Genomic DNA, 22590 nt, shown 5'->3' with positions numbered 1-22590 from the left:
CTAGAGGATATTACAATGATCTTGTATAAAATTCGACTTACACTTGTAGAGTAGTGTTTAATCCAGCACCCATATTCAATAGGCAATTGCACTGCATCCGACAAATCCCGCTTTTCGACCTTTAGACATACTCACTTGACTTTGGAGTAGGTTGGTATTCTTTTGGTGATACTGATTAAAGCTATCAAATGCCCTGTGGTATTTCTTGTAATTTCACCCTTTTCATTCCTAATTGCATGGATTTGGGCCTTTTCTTTCCTTTTTCTGATAAGGTTGGCTAAGGCTTTGTCAATTTTGTTGATTCTTTTGAAGAACCAACTCTTGGCTTCATTAATTTTTTGTATCGTTCTCTTAGTCTCCATTGCATTGATTTCTCCTCTGATCTTTATAATTTCCTCCCTTGTATGAGCTTTGGGGTTGTCCTGCTCTTCTTTTTCTAGAAGCTTGAGATTCAGCATCAGGTTGTTTAATTGGGCTCATTCTGTTTTCCTAATACGCGTATTCACTGCTATGAATTTCCCTCATAAGACTGCTTTCATTGTGTCCCATAGATTCTGATATGTTGTATTGTCATTGTCATTTAATTGAAGGAACTGTCTGATTTCTTCTTTAATTTCCTCTGTGACCCATTGGTTATTCAGAAGTGTGTTGTTCAATTTCCACATGTTTATGAAATTTTTTGAGTTTCTTTTGCTATGGATCTCCAATTTCATCGCACTACGGTCTGTTAATATACAGGGGATAACTTCAATTCCTTTGCACTTACTTAAACATGTTCTATGTGTGAGTATGTGGTCTATTTTGGAGAATGACCCATGTGCAGCTGAGAAGAATGTGTATTCTGGTTTTGTGGGGTGGAAGACTCTGTAAACATCTGTTAAGTTCATTTGTTCAAGAGTTTGATTGAGTTCCAGTATTTCATTACTTATTTTTTGTCTAGTTGATCTATCTATTTGTGACAGTGAGGTGCTGAGGTCCCCCACTACAATTGTATTAGTGCATATATGGCTTTTCATGTCTGTTAGTATTTGTTTTATATAGTTGGGCGCACTAGTGTTTGGTGCATAGATATTTATGATTGTCATCTCTTCCTGTAGGATTGTTCCCTTTAGAAGGATGTAGTGTCCTTCTTCATCTCTCTTAATCAGTGTTGGTTTGAAATCTACTGGATCTGCAAAGAGGATAGCTACTCCTGCTTTTTTTTTGGTTCCTGTCACATGGAGTATTGTTTTCCACCCTTTAACTTTCAGTCTATGAGTCTCCTTTTGAATGAAGTGTGTTTCTTGTATGCAGCATATTGTTGGATTTTGCTTCTTGACCCATTCTGCCAGTCTGTTTCTTTTGATTGGTGGATGGAGACCATTAACATTGATGGTTATAACTGAAACATATTGGCTTATCATTGCCATGACTTTTTCTTTTTGTTGGATTCTCCTCCTTTACATTTAATTTCTTGTCATGCCAGATGGGTTCGTTCTGTTTTGCTTCCTGGGGTTGTGATCCTCAATGTCTGTTCCTAGGATATTGTGTAAAATTCTTTGGAGTGCTGGTTTGGTATTCACGAAGTTCCTAAGGTGCTCTTTGTCATGAAAGTATCTTATTTCTCCATCCATTTTGAAAGATAGTTTTGCAGGGTACATCAATCTGGGTTGGAGGCTGTTTTGTTGTAGGGCTTGGAATATGTCACTCCAAGCTCTTCTTGCCTTGATGGTTTGTGTTGAGAAGTCTGCTGTGATTCTGATGGGCTTTCCTTTGTATGTGATTTGTTTCTTTTCTCTAACTGCTTGTAGAACTTTGTTCTTCTGTTGTGTTTCTGGAATCTTAATAATTATATGCCTATGTGTAGATTTGTTTTGATCAAGGCTATTTGGAGTCCTATATGCCTCCCTTATCTGTATGTCAAGTTCTTTTCCCCTGCTTGGGAAGTTTTCTGCCATTACTTCTGTGAAGAGTTTTTTATGTCATCTGCACACTCTCCTGTTTCTTCATTGACTCCAATCAGTCTTATGTTAGTCTTCTTTGCATCATCTAGCAGCTGCTGGATTGATTTCTCATGTTCCCTGATAATTTTGAAGCAATTTTTCTTTTCCTGGTCACTAATTGCAATCTTATCTTCTCTATCTGAAATTCTGTCCTCACATGGACTCATTCTACTGTGTAGACTTTCAGTGGAGTTTTTCATATCCTGGAAATCTATTTGCATCTGTTTTATGGATTCCATTTGTTTCCTATGTTGGGATTCCATCATGTTCCTGAGCTCCTCTCTAGATTTATTAATCATGTCTTGCACTAGGAGCACAATTTCTCCTGTTATCTGAGAAATTATTTCTGATTTCATTTTTTCCAGATCCCCTTTTGTTGCCAGTTCAGTGGGTCCAGGTGGTTGAATATCAGAGTGTTCCATCTCATTTCCCTTTGAGGTTGCTGTAGGTGATCTGGAAGTCTGGTTTTGAGACTTATTTTTGTGTTTTCTCATTTTGACTGGGGGGGCGGTGGGGGGGGTTGCTTTTGGCATCTGCGCAGCTCACCTCCTCTGAGCTGGGAGAGGTGGACCAGGGACCGGGAGCAGTGGTAGGGATGGTGGCCCAAAAGCCCCTTCCTCTGGACCAGGAGCAGTGGGACGGCAGCTCAGAAGCCCCTATCTCTGGACCAGGAGCAGCAGGAGGGATGGCAGCCCAAAAGCCCTTTCCTCTGGGATGGGAGAGGTGGGAGGGATGGTGGCCAGGCAGACCCTTCCTCTGGACCAGGAGCAGTGGGACAGCAGCTCAGAAGCCCCTATCTCTGGGCAGGAATTCTTTAAATGCTGAGAACTTGATTAGCTCCAGTACAGTGGTCTAGTGTCCTCTGCATCTTTGTAGTGTGGAAGCAGGTGGCTGTACAGAGAAGAGGCCAAAGGAGCGGGGGTGGGGGTTGTCCAGTGGATTGCTGCCAAGGTGCTGGGTGATTCGGTGTTTTCCGCGTGACTGGTGACCTCGGGACCGAGTCCACAGACCTGCCTGTCTGCAGCGGGCTGATTCAGTGTTTTCCAAGCGACTCGCCCTGTGGTATTTCTTAAGTGTCTTCATTAAGTGAAGCATGCTCGATTCCGATAAATTAAGCAGGCAAGGATATTTTCTAAAATAACTGCTCATTCTTTATAAGGCATTCCACAATCTAAATAACGTCAGAATCCCATGCCTCCAACACTCCTTTGCCTCTTTCTTTCTCCATTCTAGGGAATAAGAAGCAAAAAGAGGAAGAAAAAAGAAAAGGAACCAGATCCCCTTTACCTCTCGGGATAACCATTGCATAATAATGCAGCAATAGTGACATAATAATTCATTGAGCCGCATAGAACTTATGTTGAGAGTAACTTTGCTCATCCTTCTCCTTTAGTTCTCACACCCTAATGAAAGAGGTCTGATTAGTCCTAGTATTTTGCAGCTCAAGCAGCTGAACATTAGCAGGTCAAGTTCATCGAGGTGATAAGGATTCGAGCTAGGACTCTTCAGTCAAATATTTTATTATGATTGTTCTTGTTTCCCAGCTTGGCTTGCTGTCATTTGGATACTAGAGAACACCTTGACTCAGTAATAATCTACGCGTAGGATGCATTTGTTAAGTATGGATCCAATCCGTATGAAATGCATGAATGAAAATTGTCCCCTCAGCCCCTGTACACCTCCAGGCAAATCACTTACTAATTCTATCCCTGAGAAGAAGTACAGAGTGAATGGGCTGGGCTCATTCGTTCAGTTCATTCCTTCATTGAATGGATGCCACTGAGGACTTCTCCTGAGCCAGGTTCTATGCTGCTCAGCAGGAGCCACAGGTAACAAAAACAAAGTTCCTTCTCACAGGACTAGGAAACAGCCCACCCTATAATATGGGAAAGACCCTGGACTCCCAAAGCCTGGACCAGAAAGGGACCTTAGAGGTCATCTTCATGTGAAAGGGGGGACAGTTGACCAGTTGGACCATAGTGAAGAGTCACATGGGCCTGGGTTCAAATCCAGGGTCTGCTCCCTATTAGCGCAATCTCAATGCCTGCACCCCATGGGGATCCCATTAGTACACACCCTAGACAACTGAGGTAAAGATTAAGCAGACCACATAAAGCAGTTAGCTCAGGGTCTGTGCACAGTGAGTGTTCAATAAACCTTTAACCCCAATGTCACTGTTGCTACCATGCTTTTGGTCTGTGTACACCACCTTCGGCCATTCTTGAAAGTTTAGAGTTTCTGTGTCATATCTACTTATCTATATTGTGGACGCTTTTGAAACTAGTGAATATAAAACGAGGCCCATAGCTTTTGCGACTCTTCACAGCACAGACTGCAGCCCACAGGCCCCCTAGTCCGGGACTGGTGCAAGCTCCCTCCCTGCTCCCCAGAGCCTTCTGTCGCCAGACCTCCCCGCTAAACACACTTCCTCCTGCTGCAGCCCACCCTCCACAGTGTGCCCTGGGGGGAGGAGGAGCCTGTGGCCAGCCCTGTCACTCCCCTGCCTGTCAGTCACTTGCATTGCCTTGAAATGAGACCCAAAATGCTCCCGGGCCTAAAAGCTCCCACAGACTTCTCTGACTTAACTCCTGCCCATTTCCTGTGCATCTCTCAGAACTGGCCTCCACGGCCCAGGTCCGCTCCTCAAATCACCAAGCCCTTTCTTGCCCCAGGGCCTTTTTGCCTTCTGTGCCCTCTTTCAGAATGACCTTCCCAGCCTTCCCCGGACACGGACATGCCCTGCCTTATCAAGTGCCACTTCTCCCCTCAAAGGTGGCCCTCCTTCCCCCTCTGTACCCTTTGCTGGTGTGTTCCCATCAGGACACTTCTTACCATGTGCTTACTTGTCATCTCCCTCCCTGGAAAGGAAGCTCCATTCCCCACCACATCCTGGGATGATGAGCCTGGCACATAATAGTTGCTCAATAAATATCTGTTGAATGAATGCATGAATTCATCCTTCACAACAGTTGTTTTTTAGGGTGAAGTTTGAGGAAACATACTTTTGTGATTCAGTAACACTGTTTTGATATCTAATTTTTAAATTGTACATGCTCAAATGGCAACTGTTTATCAACAGTACCAAAAAGCTAAAAGGTAATTACTGTCCCCCCTTCCACAGACCTGAGGACTGCACCAGACAGGGGAGCAGACATCTGTTTATGCCCCAAACTCCTTGCATGCCAAGGAGGTGATTGCTGATAAGAAGTTCTGGCAGGAGACAAACCTAGGGGAGGACCAGGGCCCAGGAAAGTAGATCTGGAGCCAGCAAGGGCAGGTTCTATGATGCTACAAGAGGTGCAGTGGGTGACACATTCAGCACGCATGAGGACACAGTTCTGCGGGCTTCTATGCTGCCCTCATGGCCCCAAACACGAGAAGGTGACTGACGCTGCCTGATGGAAACAGGCCCATCTGGAACTTCGCTTCTGTGGCTGTTGTAGGAACCTGACACACGATGATACCTGTCTCAACATGAAAACTGGTTTGGGGCTGACAAAAATCTGATTGTTTTGTGTACAAAGCTACACCCACACATTTCCTTTTGAGGGGAGGATGTTAGGAAAAGCGAATGTCTACAGAGATCTAGAATTCACCTAGCAGCCCCTATGTGGTTAGGGCTTTGCTGACTCTGTGTTAGGGCAAGTGATACTCCAGTTCACCCAGCTGCAAGTTGGGTGGCAGGGGCTGGCTGCCCCAAATGCCCCATACACACTGAAGACTTGTTTGCAAACACATCTGAGACCTCCCATTTGTGCCATTAGTGTGCATGACTCTTCATGTGAGGCTGGAGGAAGTCAGCTGACAGAATAAAGCACTAAAGGCAATATAAAGGAGAGCAAGGAAGAAGGGCAAGGAGCAGGATAACCACCAGGCTTGCTAATACAGGTCTCCTGGCTGGTGAAGGACAATGAACTCCAGTTCTGTCTCTTATACTGGGTGACATGGATAAGTTGCTGAACCTCTCTGAGCCCTAGTTTCCTCACGTGGGAGAAGGGTGTCTGTGAGACTGTCTGTGAGCGTGGGCCTGCCAGCCTAGAGAAGATGCAAGTGTCTCCATGCTTGCCCTTCCATACACTAAGCAGATGGTTTCCCAGATGTTCTGTCTTAGTCCATTTTTGGTTGCTTTAACAAAATCCTGGAGACCAGAAAATTTACAAAGAATAGAAATTTATTTGACTCATGGTCACAGAGAGGCTGGGGAGTCTCAGTGTATGGTGTAGGATCTGGTGAGGGTCTGTGTGATGCATCATAACATGGCAGAGGGCATCATATGGTGAGATGGTGCATTAATGCTAGACTGAATATTTCTCTTCTTATAAAGCCACTAATATAGACACGAGAGGCCCATCCTCATGACCTTACCTAATCCTAATCACCTCCCAAAGGCCCGACCTCCAAATAGCAGGAATGTATGGATTTGGGGATAAAGTTTCCAACTCATGAACTTTGGGGTGGGAGAGACAGATTCAAACCACAGCAAGTTCCCTGCTTCATTCCAATGCTTAGTGTGTCCCAAACTCAGAGAGGTGTGTGTGTGCACATGTGCATGTGGGGTGAACCGTGCTCAGCCCCTGTAAAATGTTTGCAAATGGATCTATCATCTGTAGGGTTCACAGAGGCTGACTGAGACCACAAAACCACTAGCTGGTTAAGGAATAAATCCAAGGAGAATGGTAAAAACTACTCAAAACACTGCCTTGTTTCCATTGACCTTCCCAGCTCTAAGAGCTCCTATTTGCATACAATTGATGCAATCATTTCTAATTATTCTTCCCCACTCAAAGTACTTAAAGCACATCTCTTAAGAGTTCTTACTCAACTGAGCTTTTTTAGCCTAGTTCTTTTTACCCTATGTACTTGAATATAATTTCTTCTTTTTTCTTGATGTGTGGGAAATAAACAGATTCCTGTTAGGCATTGTCCGACTTTATCCTGACAGCCTATGTCATCCTCTGTCCCTTTGCCTGTGTCTTCTGCGCCCTGTGTGTAGGAGGCAGAGCATATGGGTATGCCATCAGGAAGAAACCCTGGTGAATCCTGGTGTTGCCGCTTCCTTTCTGGGTGAACTTGGACAAGTTCCTGGTGCTCTGCAAACCTTGGTCTTCTTGTCTCTGAAAGAGAAACAGTGATTTCTGATGAGCGAGTTAACTGCATGAGATTCTGTTTGCTGTAAAAATTAGTGTTCTTAGTAGCAAGTAGAAGAAAACTCAGCTCAAATTGACAAGAAAAATAAAGAGTAGAATTTATTGGTCCATGGAACAACAACAGCAAAAATCCAGATATATAATGTCAGCAAAGTGTGCCCCTCACACATACACTGGGACAGAAAGGTGGACCACGACCAGCCTGCCTCATGTGATGTTTCTGCACTTATTGCATGTATCTTTCAAATCTGAAGACCCACTGTTGTTGTGGCAAAGCGGAACAGCTCAGTGTTATAGCCAAGTGTTACAGCTCAATGTCTCTGCCAAGTGCCACAGCTCTGCATCCCAGCCAAGTGTTACAGCTCAGTGTTACAGCTCAGTGTTACAGCTCTGGTTCACACCTACCACAATTTGAAGACTCATGAATCCGAAAGTTACTCAAAGAGATGGAGAAAAACTTTTTATGACGCCGGTTACCTCAGAGGAGTTCTACTCAGAAGTCTGAGTTGGTTGAGCAGAAATGGGAGCATTTTTTTTTTTATAGGGATCAAGGGGTAGGGGAGCATGCTCACAGAAGCAGAGGGGTGGAGTTAACAGAACATTCCTGCAAGGGGGCAGAGCTAACACAACATTCTTGAAAGTTCCCTCAGTTTAAACGAGAAGAGGAAGACTCAGAGAGCAGTGTGTGAAGACATAGAGAACCCATCATGTCCAAGCCAATGAACATCAAAGCTCGTCCACAAAACACCAGAAGTAGGCAAGAGACCTGGAGCAGATTCTTCCTCTCAGCCCTTAGAAGCAACCAACCCAACTGACACCTTGATCTTGGACTGCCAGCCTCTAAGCCTGGGGGAGCAATACAATACATTTCTGGTCCAGTTAGGGCAGTCCCTGTGAAGTTACACATTTGCATTAAATAAAATATATTAAATAAATTTTTGGTAATTTAAATTTTTTTTAAATTTGTAATTTTTTTGTTTTCTTTCTTAAATTGTGGTTAACATAAAGTTTAAAATTGCACATACAGTTTGCACTTTATTTCTACTTGATAGCTCTTTTTCCAGGAAAAAAGTAAGATACTCTAAGCACATAAGACAAGGAGGTGTGACCTCTTTACAGATGTGATATAAATCATGTGTGATGATTTATATCTATATGTCCCGCTCCAAAGCGTCATGTACTCATAGGCAGGGCTTAGGAAAGGTAATCGGATGGGGGGAGGCACTGTAGCTAAATGTGTCTTGAGGGGGTGGGGCCTGGTTGGAAGAGTCAGGTCACTGAGGGCATAAGCTGATGAGATGTATCTTTCCCCCAGTTCCTCCTTTGGTTCTCTGACTCCTGTCTGCCATGATGAGAGCACCTTTTTTCCACCGTGCCCCTCTGCCATGCAGTTTCTTCTTGGCAGCCAGCTGAACATGCACTGAAATGTGAGCCAAAATAAACTTTTCCTCCTTAAAACTGTGGACATCAGGAAAGTGACTAAGACTAGGATTATCACCAAAAATTTGATTATCACCAAATGCATAGCCTGAGATCTGGAGATCCGTTGGGACTTAAGTGTTGGAGCGGGGTGGGCAGGATTTGGAGGAGCAGAGAGCTCCAGGCAGAGGGAAGAGTCTGCATAAATATTCAGTCAGGATAAAGCAGGGCTCTTGCCTGAGTCACCCTCTACTCCACCCAATACCCCAGTGACAACATGACAAATGTTGCCCACATGAAACTCTCCACTGTCACAAACTCATTCAACTCCTGTAGGGTGAATGCCTCCCTGCAATCCCACCCCTGGCTGCTGAGAGGCGCTGTAGGATAGAACCATGGGCATGGCATTGAAAGGAAGAACCAGAAAAAGCCCACAGCTTATGGGGGAATACTGTGTACTACCAAAAGCTTAAGTAAATAATTAATCTAATTATTTACCGACGTAAATAATTCAGGTGCACTTGGAAGATGAGCTGAGCCTGTTACCAAATTGAATGATTTCAAGTTATGAAACATTCTCCAGTGATCGCTGGAGGGAAAGCACTCCCGTTCACCCTCATGACTTTGAGGGTGTCCTTTTTCTGTCAGGCAATGAACCAGTTCTTATTGGATTATTGGAGATAACAACCCCTCAAGAATTTTAATGTCAGGCTGGCCAGACTTTAATCTCTGTACCCAGAAAAGGCCTCCCTCCTCCACCCCAGCACAGCGCATGAACCCAGCAGTTCAGCTGAGAACATGACCAAGTCTGAGCTCAAGCAGGTGACAGAATGAAAGGAAGGAGGAGAGGAGCAGATTCATATATTTCATATATTTCTGTCTAAGCTAAGCCTGGCTGCTTTTCTGCATATCTGATTCTTAAGAAAAAATTCCCTCTACTCTTTAGAAAATGGAAATGTAGCTGATTAGCCTAGGAGGAAATTGTCAAGACAATCTAAGTTTTGGGCAACTGAATTCCCCTCTACTTCAATGCTCCACCAAAAGTCCTACAGCATGGAGTTTTCATTGATTCACTGATTGATTCATTCATTCATTCACTCATATAACCATTTATGGAGACAGAGAGGGTATGCCATTCAGTGCACAGAGAGTTCGTGACAGTTTATCTGTTGTATGAAGCCTCATTCCCTATATTGAAAGTAGAATTTCAGAGGCCAACCTTCATATGATGATGACAGGACCGTGTCTGTCTTGGCCCAGAGATCCAAATAACTCCGGAGAGCTCTGATTCTCCCTGGCTTCTCTTTGCAAGGCCTTTCTTCTTCCACAGCACTTATTCCAGGTGCTCCAAGTCCCAGTGTTGTCCAAGACACTCTTTCAGTCACACCGGGAGAAGGCTGGGGTGGACTGGGTCCTGCCTTCAGGCTTTCATTTATTCATCTAGCAAGTCTCTGAGAGGATTTGATGCACCAGTGTTACAAGGGCACTGGGAAGCCTGGGGGTCCCGTCTAGGCTCTTGTTCTGTTCAAAGAAGTGGACAAACTGCACAAAAACATGGTTTTACATTTATTAAAGGTAAGAAAAGAAAGAAGTGCTCTGCAGAGTGAGTGTGGGAAAAAGAAATATGTTCTGCATGCAGAGTGGGCCAATGAGAAAGAAGGAGGGCAGCGGCCCCAAGGCCAACGGCCGCTGTCTTTTATTCCCCATTCTGCCGTCAGGTCTAGGCTGTCCTATCAAAAACCTGCTTGATCTGTGGCAGAACTGAAGATGGCTGGTGTCAGGTGCAGGGCTTCTGTGCACGTCCTGAATCTCTGTGATTGACAGGTCATGCCAGCTCACCCAGCTGCTTTGCCTTGCCCTAATCTCCTGCCTCACCAGGACCGTGCTAGGCAATGGGGCTGCAGCAGGGAATCCAACACTGCAGGCTCTGCCCTGGGCTTCTTCAGGAACACATAGCCTCAAGTCATCTGCACACTCACTCTGCAGGCTCAAGGCCATGCATACAGCCACTCATTCTCCAGTAGGGGCTCTTCTAGGCCTTCAGGATTGAGCAGAGAGCAAGACAGCAAGGTTTCTGCCTCCCACCCCAGAGGTGACATTCTAATGAGGAAAACAAATGCTAAGCAAATGAATGAAGTAAGGAATCTCTGCTATGCCAAATTGTCAGGACCACTTAGGAAAAGAGAGCTGCATGAGCAGGTGGAGGCTTACAGATGGGGGGAGAAGTGAAAGTTTTGCTGAATGCTGGACATTGGAGAGAAGATCTGGATTAAGTGACTGAGTGTGGAGTTCCTTGCGACATCCAATGGGTCAATGTCTGTTTGGGTTGACTCGGGAGGCAGAAGACTGCTAACTCCTAGGAGTCAAAACACCTTGAAGACAGGATGTTCTGCCAGCTCTCAAAGAGATGGACCTTAAGGGGTAAACAAGGAAGCTCCTGAGGGGACAGTCAGATAAAAGTTAATTATTCAGCCAAACTGTCACCATGCCTTGCTTGCCTGCTTTGCTACCTAAAACAAACATCAGCACTCAGCAAAACTTTACACCTTTGTTGTTTCTCAATAAATCTGGGGGTCTGAGTCAGTTTAGGGCTTCACTATATTCTGGTGGAGACCCCTGGTTTCTCCAACAAAGATATCTCTGTTTCTTGCATCTTCCTTCATTTCTCTAACAGGGTTTGCTGGCCCAAACCCAGCAGGTAAGGGTTGCTGAGTGAATACCGTGCTGGGCCGCCACTCTTCCAAGGGCAATGCAGGCATCTGGTGGAGCCTCAGTGCCTGCCGACCCCAGATGGGGCGTTTATCAGCCAGGTGGAGTTTTCTCAGCAGCTCTCAGACCACCCCATGGCTAATGAAGTCCAGTCTGAAGTTGCTAAATGTCCTTTCCAGCTGGGGGCCAGAGGACCATGGAGAGCCAGCTGGGACAGTCATAGGCAGAATGACAAAAGGAGCTCGACATAGGAGCTCGTATCCCTCCCAGCTTCTGGGAGTCTTTCATCTGTGCCGGAGAGGGAGTTTCATTTCCCAGATCTGCTTGATCACAGCCTCATTATCCCTGAAGCCTTGAGTGTCAGCAGTGGGGTTCCTGTCACCTGGTCCCAGGAAATGGGTCAGCAGCCAGGACAGAGTGTGCTGCCCTCTAGAAGCAGGCAGCCCTGCCAGCAGGCACCCCAGGGGCAGCCACCCAATGTTGGTGTAGAGACACCAAACTCACTTGGGTTCAGCACCTTTGTAAAACGGGAATCACGACTGCTCAGTGTCCTAAGGAGGAGAAGGTGATCTGGACTTCCACTTCCACTTCCACTTCCATCAAACCCTGGGGAATGTGATGCCCCCAACCCCTCAGGCTCAGCTCAGACAGCCTGGGAGCTGCCTCCTCCAACCCCTCCTCTGGGAAGGCACAGCTTTTCTGCTCGTACCTCCTATCCGTTCTACCCAGAATCTGTAGTACGACAAAGGCAGAGGCTCAGGGGCATGGACCATGAGGCTCCTGTGTGGGGGGGAACAAGAGACCCTGAGGCCTTCAGATGACTCATCCAGAGCCCAGTAGTTGTTTCAGGACAGAGCCAGGCTGGGTGCTTCCTTTGCTCCCTGTTACTTCTGTCCTCTCTCTTGTGTCCTTTCTTCCTCCTTCATGGGTCATGGTCTCCTCTGCAGCTTCTTAGATGTGGCCTGAAGGGAAGTTCCATCCTCAGCCTGTCCTCAGGCCTCCCTGGACCATAGAGAATGTGGCAGATCCGAATGGAATCTCTGGCTGTGAAAGGCCAGAGCCCACCCATGATTCTTGGATTCATTTGGGTTTGGTCCTCAGGGTCCCTCAGCCTGGCTCCTGCTCCAAGGCCATAGCCTTGGTGTGAGGGTGCTTGGCTGGTCTCACTTATCCTAAGTGTTTGGGGTGTTCTCTGAAGAAGGCTGGGGAGTGCTGGCCAGGCACTCAGCACAGTTCCTTCCTCTTTCTCCCCTCTCTCTCTGGCTTCTTCCCTCTTCTTCTTGATTTCACCACCACCCCTGGGAAAACATCTTCTGCTCTTCTTCTACCAAACAACCTTTGGTGGATGTTTCTAAACCCCTTTCAGGTCTCTACTTCCCAACACAGCAGTGGCCTCTCCCCAGACCTCCCCCAAACCCCTTCTTCTCCCCAGCATCTTGTTCGCAATGCAAATTCAAACTTCCAAGTGGCACCTGGACATGCCCACCCAGAGGGTCCACAGACAACCAACCCAGAGGGGAACCCCATGCCCTTCTTCCTCAGAAGCACTCCTCTTCCTCATCCTTGTTTTGCTGTGTGCCCTCCCTGGCTTAGAGTCCCATTGGCCTCAATTTGCCCAGAGTAGAATGCAATGTAGGGCTGGGAATGGGCTTTCAAATCACATGATCCAGCTCTGTAAGCTGAATCTGCAGCTGCTTGTGCAACCTTAAGCAAATTGCTTAACCTCTCTGAGCGTTAGATGTGTATGTTGAGGAAAAGAACACCTCCCAGCAGAACCATTGCAAGTCTTACCTGAGATAAACTTACATAAAGCGCCCAGCACATGATAGACATTAAAAAAGTGTTAGCTGTTATTCTAGCTGTGCTTATTAGCTGGTAGCTTTAATCAGTTGGTTTAAATGCTACTCATCCTTCATGGCGCAACTCCAGTGATAGCCCTGGGAAGCCAGTCTTGATCTTGTGAATCAGAAGAAATCAGTTTTTGTGTCTTTTTTCTCCCCAGCACTGGGGATCGAATCTACGACTTCATATGTGCTAGAGAAGTGCTCTACCGCTGAGCTTCAGCCCCAGCCCTCTATTTTGCCTTTATGACTCTCTGTGCTATCAATTCCTGTGAAGCAGTAAATTCATAAGAAAGGGTCACTGCTCATACGCTCTTGGAAAGACTTAAAGATTTTCTGGAACAACTTTTCCCTAATTCATCTCAGGTTGGGTCACCTGCTCAATCCCAGATGTCTTGCTGAATTTCAACTGCAATTGTCCCATAATTTTTGCACTGGGTTAATGACTCAAACATTGTTGTTTTGTTGCTGAAGTGCACACACTTGCAGGCAGCACTTACATCTCAGCCTTTCCTCAGGGTTTTATTCCCAAACTCAAAGAGCCTGGCAGTATTTACTGAAACTACTGCGGTGGATGTCTCTGGAATGAACCAAAGAACAATAAAAAAGAGGATTCAGTAAGAAAGCTTTACCAACTCCCCTGAAGGAGTGGATTTCTAAGGAGAATCTCTGCTAATGTTCCCATGGGCCCAGAAAGGCCCGGAGACCTGTCACAGCCTTTCCTGACTTCCTGTCAGTTCCAGTCCACAGACCAAGCCCAAATGCTGATTTCATCCTTTGTCACAGACTCAAGGGTGGCACTGAGGCCTCTCCCCAGGGAAGGACTGGCTGTCCCGGGCTGCCGACATGCTTAGCTGACGACAGTCTCCTGCTGTTCACTCTTGAGACCCTCCTCAGCTTGCAAGCTGAGGTTCCTCTTCTCTAGGGACCCCAGGACTGTGACCCAGCAAGTCCTAGGGGAAGAGGCACAGCCCTTCCCACACCATGTGGGGCCTAGGGCTCCCTGCTGGGCTGGCAGAGCCATCATTTGGGGGTCCGCTTCGCTGTCTGCTGAGTCCCCTGCCTATGCTACGTCTCCCCTCCATTTTTAGGTGCCACTCCCTAATAAGCCTTTTACATCCAACTCCAGCTCAGCCTCTGCTTCCCAAGGATCCCAAACAGCACCCCTCTGTGGGCCAGGGTTCCCTGAGAACTCAGAAAGAGCCAGAGGGCAGGGCACACTTATGGCAGGTGAAGAAACAACCCCAAGCAGATGCATCAGGATGAATTTTGGCCACACCACCAGCATCAGAGTCCTTTTCTCATGGCCTAGCCCCACCCCAGAAAGGACCCTAGGACTCCTTTGTTTTTTTTCCTGGGGAGTCCAGCCATAATTACATTTTCAAAATATTGTAGTAAAATTGATCCAAAAGGATGCAATTCTCATAGCAAACTTTTCTGATTTCCCAAATGAGCCTAAAACTGAGACATTATTGATGAATCCTATTATTCCTCTCAGAAGATAAAAAATAAAAATAAATAGTGCCATCTGAGATGGTGCCTCAGGGAACGGCCGAGGCTGGTTCTGGACGGTGGGGGCTGTAGAAGGTGGCTGGGGACAGCTTCTCCAGCTGGCCCTTTTCCGGTCTAGAGGCTTTGCCAATGAGCTCTGATCTCCAAGGGTGACTGTGCCTTTTCCTCTCTGTCCTTGTCAACCTTCAGTGGGTCTCTACTGGTTCCTGAGGATTCTTGCCTCCAGCCTGGTCTCACCAGCATGGAGGGGGCAGTAGAGGGCTCCCATTCTGCCACTGTCCCTTCCCCTCCCAGCTGGTGCCTCCTGGGATGTGTGGACAGGGTCGCCTTGTACTTCCTGTGTGTCTGAAAGTCAAGACCCACCCGCTGAGGGCTGAAAGAATGGTCATATTTAATATTGCTCTCGGACAAATTCTAACATCAAAGAGATGCCTTCGAGAAACTTGGGGTAAGATGGAGGAAGGAACGGCAAGGCTCCTGCCTTCTGGCACCTTGTGCAAGGCATTGAAACCTTCCTCCCCTTACCCCATGCCCTCTAGGAGCCCTGTGGATGGAGTAGGAGAATGCTGTCCCTGGCAGTCTGGGGCACTTTGATGTTAGCTGCCTGATATGGGGCAGTCACGTGACCTGTCCCAGCCTCAGTTTCTCCCTCTGGTAAGCTATGAAATCACTGTATCAACATCAGATACTGTCATTGTGCCCTCAACTGCTACTTCTCTTTCTAGGGAAGGTAATACCTCAGCAATGCTCAGTGCTTGAGATAGAAACACTGAGAACCATATCCATAGTGGAGGGCCAGCCTCTGACACTCATTAAAATGGCTTGCTGAGGACCAGTGTGGGATTTACAGCTGTCCCGTCCTTGGTGACCGTGCCTGCATGAAGGCATTCAGTTCAACCCTTTGGCCTTCCTTAAGTGATGGATCACTCACTCTCCTACCAAATCAGCGGTCTTTTCAAGTCACATAAATTCTAATCTCCTTCATCCTCTTAAAGGTCAAGAACAAGGAGTCCTGAGGTTTGTTTAAGGGACAGAAATGTATCTCAGTGCAGTGACAGCTCTGGTCCTGGCCTGGGTTAGGCAGTAGTAGGGGTAGGGTGGGGTGTTGGACTCGCTACCATCTTGCCCTCTAGCTGGACTGCTGGTGAGAGAGCAAGCTGTCCACTGGGACTGGCTGAAGGCAGCAGGTGTCATCTTGTCCACCACTGGATTCCAGAGCCTGGGTCGTAGGAGCTGCTCAGGAAATATGTGTTGAACAATTAAACTCAGATTTTTCAGATAAATGCACAGATTCTGCGTTGGAGAAGAACTAAGGCACATCTGAGGTCCATGAGCCTCTTCTGACATAGACTTAGTTTATTAGGTACATTTTAAGGTTCTCTAGGAGAATTATCTATCTCTATATATCTACATTTATATCAGCAGTACTTTTACCATGTCTGTTTATCCATAACAACACCCGTCTCTATATCTATAGTAATTTATGGGTACCCATGGCTCTCAACAAATAGGTAGAGGCCAACTAACTAACCACTTGCTTAACTAACGTGTACTGCTCATGAACACTCTTCACATTCTTCAACTGATCTCACCCTTCTACCGGTCCAGGGGGATGAGCGCTGTCCACCCCCACTTGCAGAACAGGAAATCAAGACCTGGGAAGTAAATGATGAAACTGGGGGACAAATCCTGGACTCTGGACATCCCATGCTACCTTCTACACCAACTTCTCCTTCAGGGGAGCCCAGGAAAGGGAGGCATCAGGGAGAGATCTGAAGATAAGCTCCACCTCCAACTCTCCCTGTAAGACACAGGTGAAGAAGAGAAACCCATAGGCAGGTGGCTGTGGAAACCAGTGGTCTGTCTTTTGATTTCAGGAACTCTGTCTGCCATCACCCACCTTGGTGTTTGCATTAAGCCTGAGAACTCTGTTAACACACAAACATACCTGGCAAGGGGAGCTCAACAAAGAAGCAGTCTTTGGGATTAAATGTGGATGCATTTCAAGCACGTCCTGAAAAACACATTTTGATGTGGTCTGGGGAGAGCTTAAAGAGGGCATAAGATCACAGAATAACTCAGATGCTGTAGAATGGAAAATTTTAAGCCACAACTGTATTTGATTTAGCCTTGATTAAAATTAAGTGGAGACCAAAGGCCACAGTCTTCAGTAGCAAGGATCTTGAGAGGATATAAGACCTTTCAGTATCCAGAGCATTGGATTAACCATGGTTTATGGGTAAAAGAGGAGCTTAGAGGATATTTACAGACTCAGTATTATAAATTTAAGTTAAATCTCTACTTATTTCATAACTTGTTCTCCTAAAATAGAATTTCTATTAAGTCTATTTGCTAAGAAGAACAAAAAGATTGCCCATAAAATTATTATGTCAATTTGTAAACATGAGGCTGTGAATATTTGTTATGTAGAGCACTCTGTTTGTTTTAGGAGATTGACTTTGCTTTTAGACCCACTGTCTGTGACCTCAGAGATGTACCTCTATACCAATCAACCCAACTAGAAGATCGGGCATATTCCCCAAGGACTGGGAACGTAGCTCAAAGCATTTTGTCATGTAGACATAAATAACATGTAAAATAAAGTGACTCATAAAATAAAGTGACATGAAAGTGATTCTGATTACTTTAACACAGTACAGAATTCAGAATAAGTCACAGAAAGCAGATGATAAAGATAACAACATAGAGTGAATTCAGATAGAACAGAGAAAATTAATAAAGATAGAAACAAACCAAGAAAACCAAGGTAGAATAGAGAAAAATCAACAATGGCATAACTTGGTTCCTTCAGAAAATTAGTAAAATTCACAAAACTCTACAAGTATTATTCAAGAGAAAAATAGAAAGGACAAAATGGGGAAGGCAGGATTTCAAAATTTCTTTAACACAGAGAAGGGATAGGACACCACAAATTGGGGGGTGAGGGAAAAGCACATAAGGTACAGCTGGGGACACTGGGTTTGAGTTTTGTCTACCTCTCAGTTTGGTGGAGATGGATGAGTGCATTAGTTGAAATTTGTTTGGTCATAGTAGACCAAAACCCACATTCAGACTAGTTATGTAAAAAATGGCATTGATTGTCTCACATAACTAAAGAGTTGAACGTGTGGCTTGATCTGTGTTCTAAACAATGCCATCAGGGTCCTTCTCCCATATGGAAAGAGGGAAAGGGGTGGACCTTTCTCTGGCTATGGGGGTTTTTGTTAGCTTTCCATTGCTGTGGCAAAGTACTTGAGAAAATCAACTTAAGAGGAAGAACAGTTTCTTCTGGCTCATTGTTTGTTCATGGTTGGCTGGCTCCAAAACAGAAATAACATGGTAGGAGGGCAAATGGAGGAAAGCTGATCACCTCAGGCCAGAGAGGAATCCAGGAAGCTGAGAGAGCCAGAGAGGAAAGAGTTGGGGACAAATACAGCTCCCAAGGTCAGGCCTCCACATCCTAAGTTTCTGTCACTTCTCAGTAATGCCATAAAATTAGATCTCATCAGTGGCTCAATCTCCAATTACTTTCCAAAAAGCCTTACTTCTGAAGACAGAGGCTGGCCCTCCGATATGTATAAAATTCTCAGACTTTTGGGGAACAGTTTAGATCCAAACCTTAACAGTGTTCTCGGTGACACAACAACACAACTTCTAGGCCAGGGGAAAAGAGTTTGCTTCCCAATCTTTCAAGAAAAAGCTCCTTCAAGGGGTAGATTGCTCTACTTTCAAAGTAGATTGCTCTATTCATCCCTGAACCAGTCACTGTGGCTGGGAGAATGGAATATTCTGGAATGTTCTCATCTAGACAACAGGTGCATTCAGAGATGAAGGCATCATGAAATGTGCCACATGGATTGAATGCTGAGAAAGTGCAATTCCCTCCAACATAAAATCATGTCCTGTTGTCATGAGAAGGGACAGCTGATGTGCAGTGACAAAAATCTGTACAGAAGTCCATTACATTTGTGGTGAGGAAGAGGTGACAAAGGGCACCAGAAACTGTGGCCAGGGTCCTGAGTATCTTGTTGGACCTAGGAAGCTGAGTAAGACATCCACAAGCAGCCTTTCAAAAGCATGACTGAATTCAAGAGGCAAATCGGGCAGATTCAGGGTGAGTTCCAGCCTCCAATACTCACTGGGTTTCTGAAGAAGGACCATGATGGGAAGCCAGAAATGCATCTACATTTGACAGCAGCCAACCACAAGAGTGGCATATTGGGGTGGTGTGGTCAAAGGGACTGGCCGACTCTTTGGTGAAAAAATTGGACAACACCCTTTAAAAAAAAAAACCCCAAAGATCTAATTTATAGTCATTCGAACCAAGTACCTTTGTGGTTTGGATGAATTTTTTTTTTTTCAGTTTTAAGCCTCAAGCCAGATGTATGTGATGTCAGGAAGGCTTTCCAAAGGTTGAGGTTCTGTGAGATGACCACAGAGGGTGGGGAAGAGTGTGTTGGAAAGTAGAGGAGGGAGATCAAAAGCAGGAGGAGGTCTCTGACATCCTCACAAGATTTATAGTTTGGTTTAGGATTTGAAGATTATTTGTGATCTCAAATAGATCCTCAGACTGCAGTATTCTTGGGCTCATACTTTGGTAACATTGCTATCATTCCATGCTGATTGTACCTGAGATACTTTCTCTCTTGAGTCTGTATTTCTGAAATGTATCTTATTCACCCAGTCACCCAGCCTCACACGGAGGATCTGCTGAGGAAAGAGCAGACATTTCATTTAGGGTATGAACACTGCCATCACCACCCCCGTCTCTCCCTAACTGGTCATTCCGCTGCCAACTCACGTGGGTGCTTTGAGAACATTCAGACTCACCACCTTCAATACCAAACTTGATACCACTCCCCTCCAAACCCTCTTCTCTCCTAGATGTTCTCATCTTATGAAATGGCACCTCCACCCACCGTCTAGCTTGACTCAGGAGGCATCCTGGACATTGCATTCGACTTCCTCCTAGATCCCACCCATCGTCAGCCTGCTGATCCTTCCCTTAAGATGGATCTTGAATCCGCAACTCTCTTCTGCATCTTTGCTGAATCCCAGCTACCATCTTTGGTCTCCAGCACTAGCTCAACCCATTCTCTAGTTGGCAGTCAGAAAATTGTGCTATTATGCCTCTTCCCTTATTAGCTCCTCCATGGTTCTCTATGGTATTCAGGATGACAGACGGGCACCTTGCCTTGGCCTTCCAAGTCCTGCACAATTTGGCTCCTCCCCACCTTCGAATCTTATCTCATCTCCCTCCCCCTCAGTCCCCGTGCTCTGGCCACACCAGCCTTCACTGGGATCCTTACAAGCACTAATTCTTTTTTCCAGCTGAGGGCTTTGCATGTGCTGGGCTCTCTGCCCGTACCACCCCTTGCCAGGCCTCTGTTCCCCCCTTGACCCCCTTTCACTTGCCTGGCTCCATCTCCCCGAAAAGCTCTCAGGAAAGTCCTCAGTCAGACTGTCAGCCGCTCCCACTCCTCTCTTCCTTCATGGTACAACCATTGTTTGCAGTTGCATACTTAGTTGTGCACTCTTTTACTTACTGTCTGTATCCGGTGAAGGCGAGGACCCTGTCTTTGCCATTGCTTTAGGATTGATGCCCAGTGACTCATGGACTTTCTGTTGATTCTGATCTGTGACTGTGGTTGAATGGGCGGTGTGTAGATGGACACTATTCTGAGCTGCTGGCTCATACAGTGACATAGGGGAATCCAGTTTGAGACCCCAGAGAAGGCCACTCTGCCTGCCTGTTTTGTCCCCTGCAGGAATGTGGGTTCATATCTGCAGGCTCAGCTTGAGTAAGTAATCTGAACGAGTTTCACATTTTCAAAAATACCTGCTATTTCCTGGAAACAGACTGTGTCTCTCTGATTGTCTATTAAGTTTTTTTTTTTTTAAGCTGCTGAAGATCTTGGAACCAAACCAAAGTAATCTGCATTTCCATTTTTATATCTTAATTTATAAACTGTGCCTCATAATTTACAAGCATTCACTTACTTAGTGTCTATAACAGAGCCGAAACAAATACCAGCTCTGCCAGCTCTGCCACTCCAGCCTCCTCTCTGCACTGTGCTTAGGCTCAGGCTGGAACTGGCCCGAGCTTGGTAAGGATGGAAGAGAAGGCCTCTGTATCCCCATGTAATAAGGTGGAAAAAAGCAGCTAGTGATGAAGTGACATGAGCAAGGTTTGTGGCAGCACAGGCTCCAGAATTCCCCATGCCAAGGGTCTTTCCAGGACACCAGGCCAGGTGCTAGTGACATTCTGAGCCGGATCGTTCTTTGTTGTGTGCTCCAGGATATTTGGCAGCATCCATGGCCTCTACTCATTAGCTGCCAATAGTACTCTCCCCACCCTGACAACCACAAACATCTCCAGACACGGCCAAGTGCTCCCTGCATCACCCTTATGGACAGCCAGGGTCCATAAATGTCCAGCAGTATCCAGACTGCGCCTCCACCTTGATATAAATGGAGGAACCTGGGTCTGGAAAAGTCCCATTTACAGGTAAGGAGATGGAGGCTCAGAGAGGTCAAAGTTGCTCACAATTACACAGCAGTAAGTGGCAGGCTGGGATGGAAACCCAGACCTGCTTGTTCTGGGGTCTGTTACCCTCCCCAGGCTCAGCAGCCAGTTCTGGAGAGTCCTGTGTGACCTAGGGTGAGAGGAAAACATCTCTGAGGACAATGTTACCATCTATAAAATGGGCAGTGGTGGGCAGCGGGACAGGAATAAACGATGCTGCTGCAAACTCCTTCCCATCCATGCCAGACCTTCAATGACCATCTAGCTCCCACCACGAAGTTGCCTCAACAAGCTCACTTCTAATTCCTGAGCCTCTTTTGGTCAGTCTCACCTCCTTGGAGCTAGGCGGTGGCTCCCTGAGGATCAGGCCCATTGCTCTGTCCCCTCCCACAGTGGCCGACATGGTCTTTTCCTCAGGATTGATGCTAAAAATATTGCTGCAGAACCCACGGCATTGATGAGCCCTCCGATCTTAAGATTTTGCAGGGCCCGGGCCATCTGGCTCTATCTGAGTATAGGGATGGTTTTCTTAGGTGTGCAGCCTGCTGGTCGAGCCCGTGACTCCACCTCTGGGCAGCTGGAACCGTTAGCTGTTGTTCCACTTTGTCGTTTTCCTTGTGGTAAAGTTCAGGCTCAGTGCGGCAAACTCAAGTAGAAAAGGGGCTCAGTAAGGGCTGGTTGTCAGGCCCCTCCAGGGCTCCAGTCCTTGCCCTGCCCACCCTTTTATTTCCTCCTAGTCCCGGTGCCAGTTACCGAGGCTTCCTGGGCTCCATTTCCTCACCAGTAAATTAAGTACAGGATCTAGGAAAAGATGAATTGTACAACGGCCACACGCAAGCTGTCCTCGATCTCTAGTAACAGTTTGTATCTCCCGTGGTTTAATTGGGGTGGATGGGGTGGCCAGGAATCTACCATGCTGAGTTAGGGAAAACTTTCAGGCTTTTTGGCAAGCGCGCGCAGGGCCAGCGTGGCAGGGTCGCGTTTCTACCCACTTCAGCCCGGAAGAGGGGCTGATTTCGGGAACCCGGGGGGCCACGGGGACGCGGGCAAAGCCAGACCCGCCAAGCCCGCTGAGCCCGTGGCAGCATTTACTTGCTTCTTCCCTTCACAATTAAAAAGGCTGCTCAGCAGTGTGGCCTCCGGGCACAGTGCCCTCCCCAGGGAGCGAGCGGTTCTCCCCGCCCTGACTTTTCTGCGGGCTCACTTTGGCCCCCGCTCTCGGAGCCCCGCGTCTTCCTCACTTCTCCGCAGCCCGCGCAGGGACTGCGGGCATCTGATCCCGCCGGCCGGGCCAGGCTCCCGGTGGGGGTGGGGTCTCCGCCCGGCCGGCCCCGCCCTCCCCCGAGGTCGCGCAACTTTTCCCGGCTCGCTGCCCTCCGGGGCCGGGGCGAGGACCCCTCCCGCGCGGGGCGGGCCGCGGGCGCGAGCGCTGATGTCAGGCCGGCGTGAGTGCG

This window comes from Heterocephalus glaber, unplaced genomic scaffold (genome assembly GCF_053883595.1).
Source record: "Heterocephalus glaber isolate CG9 unplaced genomic scaffold, H.glaber_assembly_v1.0 deba00001509, whole genome shotgun sequence".
NCBI lineage: Eukaryota > Metazoa > Chordata > Mammalia > Rodentia > Bathyergidae > Heterocephalus > Heterocephalus glaber.
The sequence above is the reverse complement of the archived record's forward strand: the minus strand, read 5'-3'. Positions refer to the sequence as shown.